We start from the raw sequence: 10,517 nt of genomic DNA, 5'->3' as shown, positions 1-10,517 counted from the left end.
TCCAGATTTTCAAATAGTTGTATCTCGGCCAAATATTGTCCTATCCTAACAAACCATACATCGATGGAAAACTTATTTATTCAGCTTTCATAACTATCAAATTTCGAAAAATTTACACTTATGACTGGTTTCACATAATGTATATGAAGGAGATCCACTAAATAAGGTGGGGCCACATTATGCAATGCTTTATCTACAACAATCAATAGTTTTGCTTTATAATACTTAAAAAAATTATAATACTATAATTATAATAGTATTATAATACTATAATACTTAAAAAAAAAAAAGTACCATAAAAGAGGACTTTATAGACATTGTCATAAAAAAAACAAAAACGTTAAATTTAGTGTTGGTGTACGTTTACAAGGTAAGTTTTAGATTGTGTATGGCATGTATGGAAGGCAGAAACCCCACTGAGTGTTGCTGTATTCTGATGTGCCACTTTAGTGGTGTATTTGTGGTATGTACTATAGAAATGAGCGGTTGAGGCTTCACTCTGATCCCATAATAGAGAAGTTCGGTCTGGCTTTGTGGCTCGGTGGGCGTTTGGCTGATCGGATGGTTTGGTTTGACTGTCTGATGTGGGACTTATAAGAAACAGCAAGTTTATGCACACACAGAGCTCCCAAAACAAGCGTTTTTAAAGGTGACATATCATGAAAATCTGACTTTTCCAGGTTTTAAGTGCTATAATCAGGTCCCCAGTGCATCTACCAACCAAGGAAACGTGAAAAAGATTAACCCAGTAACTTTGTTTTGGTAAGCCTTTTTCAGCAAGTATCTGAGAAAACAAGCGCGTCAGATTTTTCTAAAGTGAAGTGAAGTGACATGTGGCCAAGTATGGTGACCCATACTAGTGCTATAATGAGGTCCCCGGTGCATCTACCAACCAAGGAAACGTGAAAAAGTTTAACCCAGTAACTTTTGTTTTGGTAAGTCTTTTTCTGCAAGCGTCTGAGAAAACGAGCGCATCTGATTTCGCTCCCTTGGTGACGTGGCAAATGGATCTCATTATAATATTACCGCCCCTTAATCTGTAAGTTTCCAACCACGGCACCGTTATTGTGTTTTCGCAAGCGACAAAGGTGTACTCGTTCTAATGCCATGGTGAAAGTTTGAGCAAAGCATGCTAACTGCTCTGTCATTGGCTGCACAGATGAGCACAGAACACTGTTTACAGTCCCAGCCTCAGAGGAGACAAGAGAGCAGTGGATTTATTGATTTATTTACTGTATATTGCTGCTGCCACACAGCTGTTTAATTTCACAGACATAACCGACTGTTTTTGTAACTCATGTGTTTTTAAAACGCATGATTTCAGCGAGATAAACATGATAATCAGAACCAAAACAGATGTTTTTTAGCAGGTACAAGCTGTAAAGGCGCAGCTCTATTCTGGAAAAGGGGGCGGGGAGCAACAGCTCATTTGCATTTAAAGAGACAGGCCCGAAAAACACCGTGTTTCTGCTTCCACTCAAAATAGACATTTTCAAAATGATATAATAAATGATCTGTGGAGTATTTTGAGCTGAAATGTCACAGACACATTCTAGGAACACCAGAGACTTGTATTACATATTGTAAAAAGGGGCATAATATGTCTCCTTTAAGTCACATCAAACTAGTCCACCATGTTATGTATGATATTCACATTAAAACACTCGTTCATAGCCACAGTGTGTCCCTTCACCAAATACATATACTCACACACTCATTGACAGCTTGTCAGTGGTCTTGTGTGCATCCACAGAGGGGATGTTTGTGTGTGTCTGTGTTTTTCGGCATTGCTTCCTCATACTAATTCTCCTGTGGCTTGCTCGTCTGTGGGAAAAACCCATAATAACAAGTCACATACATCCTCACACACTCTTGCCACTTGCCTTCTGCTGGGATGTAAGGAGTGTGTGTGTGTGTGTGTGTGTGTGTGTTTGAGTCTCTGTATCAGGACTAGGAGTGAGAAACACGCCGTCGCCTCTTCTGTAATTTGGAAGACACATAATTTACAGAAACACCTGAGAGAGACAGAGAAAGAGAGATTATTGTAACACATATTGACTGGCTTTGATTTGTTTTGCATCACTGTTTTTTTTTTTTTTAAGTAATAACTTACAAGAGGATTTTCCATATTGTGAATATAGTCACGGCTAAAAGCACTGAATGCAGAAGAGTCCCTGCAATACTTTCAGCCATGATTATTTTCGTTTAATACAATTATTGTTTATAATAATAAAAAGCAATAATATATACAGCACATATATTCAAAAACATTCTTCTATGTACTCCATTTTAAGATTTACGCACTCTTTAAGTCCCCAGTTTCTTACATCATAATTGAAATTGGAAATGTGAGTGATAAATTAATTAATGAATATGTATAATACATTAATTAAATAAATGACTAAATATAAATGTGAAAAATAAATGAGGATATGTGAAGGACAAATAAATAAATATGAATACTGTATAAAATAAAGGAGGAAATGTGAATAATAAATGTGGATACTGTACATAAAAATAAATAATTCAATGAAGAAACTATTTTAATTTCTAGAAAAATTAATCAGATTTATTAATTTGCTAATGTATTCATTAATAATAATAATAAATTATTTCTTATTAAAGTAATTATTTCTGTATTTAAACAATTTTTTTTTTTCATTCCATATTAATTTATATCTGTATTTTTCACTAATATTTCCACCTCCAGTATGCTAAAATGGGGATGTGATCGATCACAAAATGTGCAGTTCAACTAAATTCCTCGATGAAAATATTATTTTAGAATATAAAATAATAATAAAGTTATAACGTTATAAGAGGAAGTGAAGATGAGAACATACCCTAACACTCTCAAAAACAAGATGTGAAATGTGAAAGAACTATTTGTCTTTTTAGGGGATGTACAGGTTTAGAGATTGTGTGGATGGACTATGTACAGTAAAACCCATTGTGACACACTCGCACTCACTGTCATATGTTCCTTCACAAAGCTCACACACACATTGTGAAGTGTCCTGCTGTGATTCACTTCAAATCACTGTCAGAGAGAGGCGCCGTTACACAGACAGACAGGAGGCCCTTAACAGCTCAGGGGTCCATCACACACACACACACAGACACACACACACACACAGAGCCTCACACGCATGCTGTCACACACACTCTCACTAATGCTTTGAGCTGAAATGCTCTGATTTGTGTCGTGACTGACAGGAATAAAAAGAGATTTATTTACAGCCAATTATTATATATTAGCACTACAGATTAAGCCCAACCGTAACCCAAATTGTTTTACATTTTAGTCTAAAAAATATTATGTACTTTATTGAAATATTTGAAATACATATGTATTTAAAGAATATGTATGTATGCATGTATTATTATTATTATTTATATATCACTTGTTTGTTTGTTTGTTTAACATGTTAAATCAGCAGCACTTATTTTTATATTAGAGGATGTTTTATCAGATTTAGCTAACTTCTGGGGACAATTTTGTAAAAAAAAGATATATATATATAATTTACATTCTTTTAATTTTATTCGAATACATGATGTGAAATTATCAATTTACATATTGACTAAGAGGCATGATTAATTGCATTAATTTATATTATTATTAGTAGTAAAATATTAATATTATTTATATACACACACCTTATTCATTCACTCATTAAATTAACGTGAAATTATCAGCCCTCATTTTTATATTGGAGGATGTTTTCAGATTTAGCCAACTTCTGGGGACAATTTTAGAATAAAAATATTTTTTATTTAATTTCAGTATTTCTATCAATTGCATTATGAGAAATTATGAATTTACATGTGGACTAAGGGACATGATTAATTGTATTAAATTTATACAATAATATGTATGTGTATTATTAATATGATTTACACTCTAATTATTGAATTAACATGTCAATTCAACAACCATAATTTTTAGAGTTTATTATATTTTTCATCACATTTAGCTAACTTCTGGGGACAAATTTGTAAACCCACACACATGCAAACCCTCACCTTCTTCACAGGTGGGTCCCAGCCAGATGAGAGGACAAGAGCAGTGACCCGTGCGCTGGTCACACTGGCCTCCGTGTGCACACTGACATGGGAAAGAACAGCCTGGACCATAAAATCTACTGTCACAATCTGAGAGAGAGAAGATGAAGGTGTGAAAGTTCGAAGCAGGTTTAGTGAGAGTTAGCATAAGATCTGTAAGGTGTGTGTGTAATTTCTCACAGCATTTTCCTGTCTTTCCGGGCGGACAGAGACAATGTCCAGTGGTCGGATCACAGGGTATGCCATCACACTCACAGAGTTCTGCACAATCACATCCAAAACGCCCAGCGTCACAACCTGTTACGCACACACAGTCAGAGAAACCATCAAAATGACATATTCATACTCTCTTTGCTGTCCAGTGAGATTTCAAGCTTTCAACTGAAGCTTTAAGCTTAGGAAATGACACAAAAGCAAAGCAGTCCATGAGAATCATACATCTTCTAAAGTTACACAGTAGCTCTGCGTGACAGACCTTATTTAAATCATTACTCAGTAATAATCGTCCTTTCCAGTGAAGTGTTAATCACTGAGTCAGCGAGTCAAAACAGAGAACTGAATCAGTCCAATTCATGAATGAATCATTCAGGCTGCTTTTGTGAACTTGTGATCAACTGATTCATTTAAAAGATTTGAGTCGAATTAATGATTTGTTCACAAAAGAGGTTTTCGTGAACATGAACTAGAGAATGAATGTCAAGATTTTCACACAATGACGGCATAATTGCAGTCTGTTTTTCATCTATATTGTATGGGTTCAGACAACTTGGAATATAGTTTTATAATATGATAGTGATAAAGTAGTGGTTTTCATTTTCATTATATTGAGAAAAGTCACCAAAACAAAAATCACCTTTGTGTTCCACTTAAGAAAGTAAGTAATTCATTACTGCTATAATTCTATAATTAAAATATAAAGTATAATTTCATGCTGATGATGTAGATGTTGTTTTAAAATCGAGATGACTTACGTTTTTCACACTTGTCACCCTGGTAACCTGGAGGACACAAGCACTGTCCGGTCACGTGATCACACAGGTGCCCAGGTTTACAGTCACATGATTGAGCACAGAGCTCACCAAAAAAGCCAGCGGGGCATTCTGAGATATGGAACCATTTCATCATTTTCATCATATCATATATATATTTTTTGCAGCAAAAATTACATATTCTACAGTAAAGATGATAAGTCTGTCACTCACGGTGTTGGCAGGCAGGACCGTAGTATCCAGACAGACAAGAGCAGCATCCCGTAAAGCGATCACATGTACCGTTAGTCTGACACGCACACTCCTGCTCACAGTTCACACCATAGTGACCTGGGACACAAATTATCACAAGCATACAAAAGTATTCAGATACATTAATCATACTGTGCCAAAATTAAAATCATAGCGAATTAAAAGTACGCAAATTTGAGCATTAATTTAATTTCTGGTTGTGTTTGGATGCAAGTCATTATGGTTGTCTTCTTTAGAAAAACTGCATGGATACAAAATGTTAAATTTGTGTACTTGTTTACCTTTTTCACAGTGTTGCCCGGTCCAGCCCAGCCCGCATCTACATGTCCCATTCACAGGGTCACACACGCCTCCATTCGCACACATACAAAAACTCCGACACTGCGCTCCATAGTGCCCCCTAGAACATGCTGCACAGAGGACAATTTCACATTTAACAGCAATAATTTGTCATAACAAAAATGCTTAATATCTGTGCATAAATATGAGAAGTATTGTTTTGCTCCATTACGTAGCAATTCATGCAGATTGTCTTGGCTGTATCTGTACACTCTGTGTTTCAGCAAGGCGCATGGATCTGTCTTCAATTTGGACCACATGAGGATGGTTTACCAAGCACTGATTAATCCTCATCCAGCACTAAATTATACTGTCAACACTTAATTTCCACTGGATATCTCATTTTAGCCTGAAACCATACTTATTCCATACAGAAAAAAAAGAAGTTGTGGCCTGGTGAGCTTAGTGAATTTATTTATTTTATCCTGAGCTACAGTACATGGCCGAAAAAATGTACAAAAAAGATACGGCAACAATTCATGTTCATGAGTACAGAAAAACCCTATTTGAACAGGACCAATCTTACTTGTGGATGGTACATTTGTGTTTCATGGGTATGCACTACCAAAGTCTGGGGTTGGTAAGATTTATTAGAAATTAAAGAAATTCATAAACATTAATAAACGCCAAGGCTGCATTTATTTGATAAAAAATACAGTAAAAACAGTAATATTGTAAAATATTATAAAATGACTGTTTTCTATTTTAATATATTTTAAAATGTAATTTATTCTTGTGATTGCAAAGCTGAATTTTCAGAAGCATTATCAGTGTTGAAAACAGTTGTGCTGCTTAATATTTGTAAACTGTATTTTTTTCCAGAATTCTTTGATGAATGAAGGTCAAAATTGAACTAGAAATCATAACATTCTTTATTGTCTTTTTTTGCATTTTGTGAATTTAACGCTTTTTTTCTCATTCATTTTGACCTGTCAGATATCATAAAGCTAAATTAATCTCTGCTTGGTGCACCTTTGTTACAGATTGATACCTTTTTGCCAACTTTCTGGGTTAAATACAGAAGCATCAGATATGATTCTCACCCAAATTAATTTATACCACATATATTCCACATCCAGACAACAGAGATCCCAAATCCCATCTAAATCAGTGCATGAATTCCCATTAACTCCATCCAAATAGCATTAAGATGGTACTGTTTTTCATGTCAGGATGTGTGTTCATTGTTACACTGTACCAGGACAAACATTCAGCAGGCCTTCTTCCCTCAAGCAGAACACCTCATTGTTTTATCTATTAACTATGTCCTGCTCCAGATGGAAACTTCCAGTAACAACAAGAGCACAGATGGCATTATTTTCAAATAAACTACAATTTCAATTACTACAATTAGCACAGGCCCTCTCATCCCTCAACATGCATTTAAAGAGCTAGCCACACACACGTGCATAAACACACACACGCCACACACAAGTTTACTTAAGCTCTAGATCATTAGTGCAATGGCAAAGTGGGTCTGATTTGGCAGCGCAGCAATCATGTTTCTTTGGGTAATTTAGATTGGGAAAACAATAAGCCAATCGCTTTGATTCGCTTGCTTATTTATTTGTTTCCTCGCCAGCAGATCCGCCGACACGGAACATAGAGAACCAGCTACTTATAGTCATCTGTAAACATTAAACATAGGGAACGTAACCAGTGGCATGTTTGTGAGTCGCTCCGAGCTGGCATTTTCGAGGAGGCTAAGAAAATCCCTCCTGGAAAGTCCCGTTCCATTCCCACTGATGAATGATGAAACACAAAGATTACGAATCTGATCTCTCGCTTCTGTTCTTCAGGAAAAGAGGTGCCGCTATCAAATTCCCTCATGCAGGGAACTGGAGAAATTTGTTAACTAAATATTGTAAATAAGCCCTGGGAGAGAATCAGAAGGAGGGCAAATAGTCCCTTCAAGTGCAGGACTGTGAGACATAACATATTTTGATATTATTTTCTTATGAAGTCATCATAACACTTACAGCATTCACATCCTAACAAGATGAAGATGTGAATGTTGTAGATTTGAGAGGGAGGCACAAAAAAAGAAGAAATGAATGGCTGAGGTTGGAAAAGTTGGCAAGATAAGTGGGAAAAAAGGCAAATAAGAGTAAGTAAAAGGGAAAAAAGTAGAATAGCACAGCTATTCGCAATGTTGATATTGTAAACTGAAATTATTTTTTCATTAATTGAAATTAAGGTGAAATAAAAAAAATCTAAATATTAATATTAGATGAAAAAACTTAAGACAAAAATTAGAAATGTTTCCTTGACAACTAACTGAAATAAAATAAGAGCTAAAATTACTATAACTAAAACTGAAATAAAAATAAATAGAAATAAAAAAGCTAAAAATTAATAAATGTAATTCAAATAATAATAAATACAAAAACAATATGTAAATAATAATATATCGCTCTAATGAGAGATATATACCTTGTTCGCAGGAAGGTCCTGTTCTACCAGGGGCGCAGTTACACCTCCCAGTCTCTGGGTGGCACTGTCCTCCCTCGCCACACAAACACACCTGAGCGCAGTCTCTCCCATAGCGACCTGTAGGACAACCTGAGATAAAAGGACAGAAAAAAACAAATGTTATTAGCTAGAAATGCAGAATGCAACAGCGGTCTCAATATGCATTTTTTTTTAAAGCTAAGCTACGTTTAACTTTACACTTTCCTGAGATACTGAAAAGCAGCAACCATGTAACCAGTAACTATGGACAAAGACGACTGTCTGATGCCTGTTTACATAGACTGACAATTAACCATGGCCACACCCACTTGGCCGACTGATTGATTATCAGGATCTTACTGGTGCTGCAGTTGGGTCCCAAGTATCCCGGCTGACAGATGCAAGAGCCAGTCCTGAAGTCACATCGGCCTCAATTAGCACATCTACACCTCTTCTTACAGTACGGGCCGTAGGTGCCCTCTCGACATCCTGTGATCATTTTTTAAATTTAAGCACATTTATAAAACAATGCAAAAGTATGTCAACTGTAATTATATACAGTATAACTACACTGTTTGTTTGTGTTTAACGCCATGCCAGCTTCTGTGGCTATTTTCATGGGGAGAAAAATTTATGGCTGAATTATATCAGGTTTTTACAATTTATTTTACAGTATAACTACATAACAACATATAGATACATTACCATTCAAAAGTTTGGTGTCGGTAATATTTATGTTTTGAAAGAAGTCAATTGTTAAAAATACAGTAAAAACATAAAAAATACTGTGAAATATTATTACAATATAAAATAGCTGTTTTCTATCTGAATATATTTTAAAATGTAATTTATTCCTGTGATGCACAGCCGAGTTTTCAGCATCATTACTCCAGTCTTCAGTGCCACATGATCCTTCAGAAATCATTCTAATATGCTGATTTGCTGATCAAGAAACATTTCTTATTATTATCAATGTTGAAAACAGTTGTGCTGCTTAATATTTTTGTGTTAACAGTGATTATTTTTTCAGGATTCTTTGATGAATATAAAGTTAAAAAGAACAGCATTTACTTGAAAACTTTTATAACATTATAAATGTTTTTACTTTCATTTTTGACTCATTGAATGTGTCCAACCTGAATAAAACTATTTATTTATTACAAAAAAAAAATCTTCCTGACCTCAAACTTTTGATATGATTAATATATAAAACCATTTTCTATTAGCTCAATTGTAGATGAGCTGTTGGTCTGATTGAACAACTACGAAAACAACTTTATTAGGTTGGTTGCATAGTTGTGAAAACAACCTAGATATCAATTTACAGATATCAACCTGCAGATATCAGTCTATATCAGACTGATATCTGCAGAATATGTCTTACTTAGGTGACAGTGGTTGCCATAGTAACCAGGTAGACAGGTGCATTTCCCAGTGACGTGGTGACAGCTGTACTGATCTCCAGAACATGTGCACATTTGAGAACAGTTTAAGCCAAACCTGCCCTGAGGACACACTGAGAGAGAGAAAACATTAGAAAATTACACAATACATGCAGAGATGACTTTAAAAAACGTGTGTGGGTTTTCCCTAAAATGTCAAGTTGTCTAGACACATTCCTGAAAAGACATCAGGCCTCAGACAGCAAGGAGATATGATATGATATGAGATGACATGAAGGGGAGGCTAGACATTTAATTTAACGTCATTCAAACATGCTTACGTTCATACACTTTCACATCTGTCTGGAGTACCTGACAGAAACCAGGCCATATGAGTGTGATTTGGGTATGAGTCCATTACACAGCACAAATCCATCTCACACAAACACTGAAAGACGATTATACAGCAATACATGAGACGTTAGTGTATTCAGGGCTCAGCAATAAGGATTTTTCTACTGGCCGAGTCAAATCAGTGGTTTAGATTTTTACTTGCCCTGCCAATATTTTCACAGGACCTATTAGAAATATAATAGATAGTTATTTTTTCCAACATTTTTTGAATGTATGTTTATTTTAATTATTACATTATTTTTCTTTGTGTGTGTGTGTGTGTGTGTGTGTGTGTATATATATATATATATATATATATACAGTGCTGCTTGAAAGTTTGTTTATTTTATTTATTATTAGAATTTTCTATATTTCTGCAAAAATATGACCCAAAACATAATTAGATTTTCACACAAATCCTGAAAGTAGACAAAGAGAATCCAATCAAAAAAAGGAGACAAAACTATATACTTTGTCATTTATTTATTGAGAAAAATTATCTGGTGTTAAATATTTGTGAGTGGCAAAATTTTGTGAATCTTTGCTTTCAGTATCTGGTCTGACCCCCTTTTGCAGCAATAACTGCAAGTAACGTTTCTTGTAACTGCTGATCAGTCCTGCACAACGGCTTGTAGGAATTTTAGCC

At 35.1% G+C, this 10,517-nt stretch overlaps 1 pseudogene; it reads right to left on the bottom strand.

The window, feature by feature from the left end:
* Positions 1-1,770: 1,770 nt before the first annotated feature.
* The window catches only part of LOC107683427 (multiple epidermal growth factor-like domains protein 6), a 33,651-nt pseudogene continuing 24,904 nt past the window's right edge, over positions 1,771-10,517 (bottom strand).

Source organism: Sinocyclocheilus anshuiensis, unplaced genomic scaffold (assembly GCF_001515605.1).
Source record: "Sinocyclocheilus anshuiensis isolate Anshui unplaced genomic scaffold, SAMN03320099.WGS_v1.1 scaffold1170, whole genome shotgun sequence".
Classification (NCBI taxonomy): Eukaryota; Metazoa; Chordata; class Actinopteri; order Cypriniformes; family Cyprinidae; genus Sinocyclocheilus; species Sinocyclocheilus anshuiensis.
Note: the sequence above shows the minus strand (reverse complement) of the source record. Positions and strands in the feature narration are given on the sequence as shown.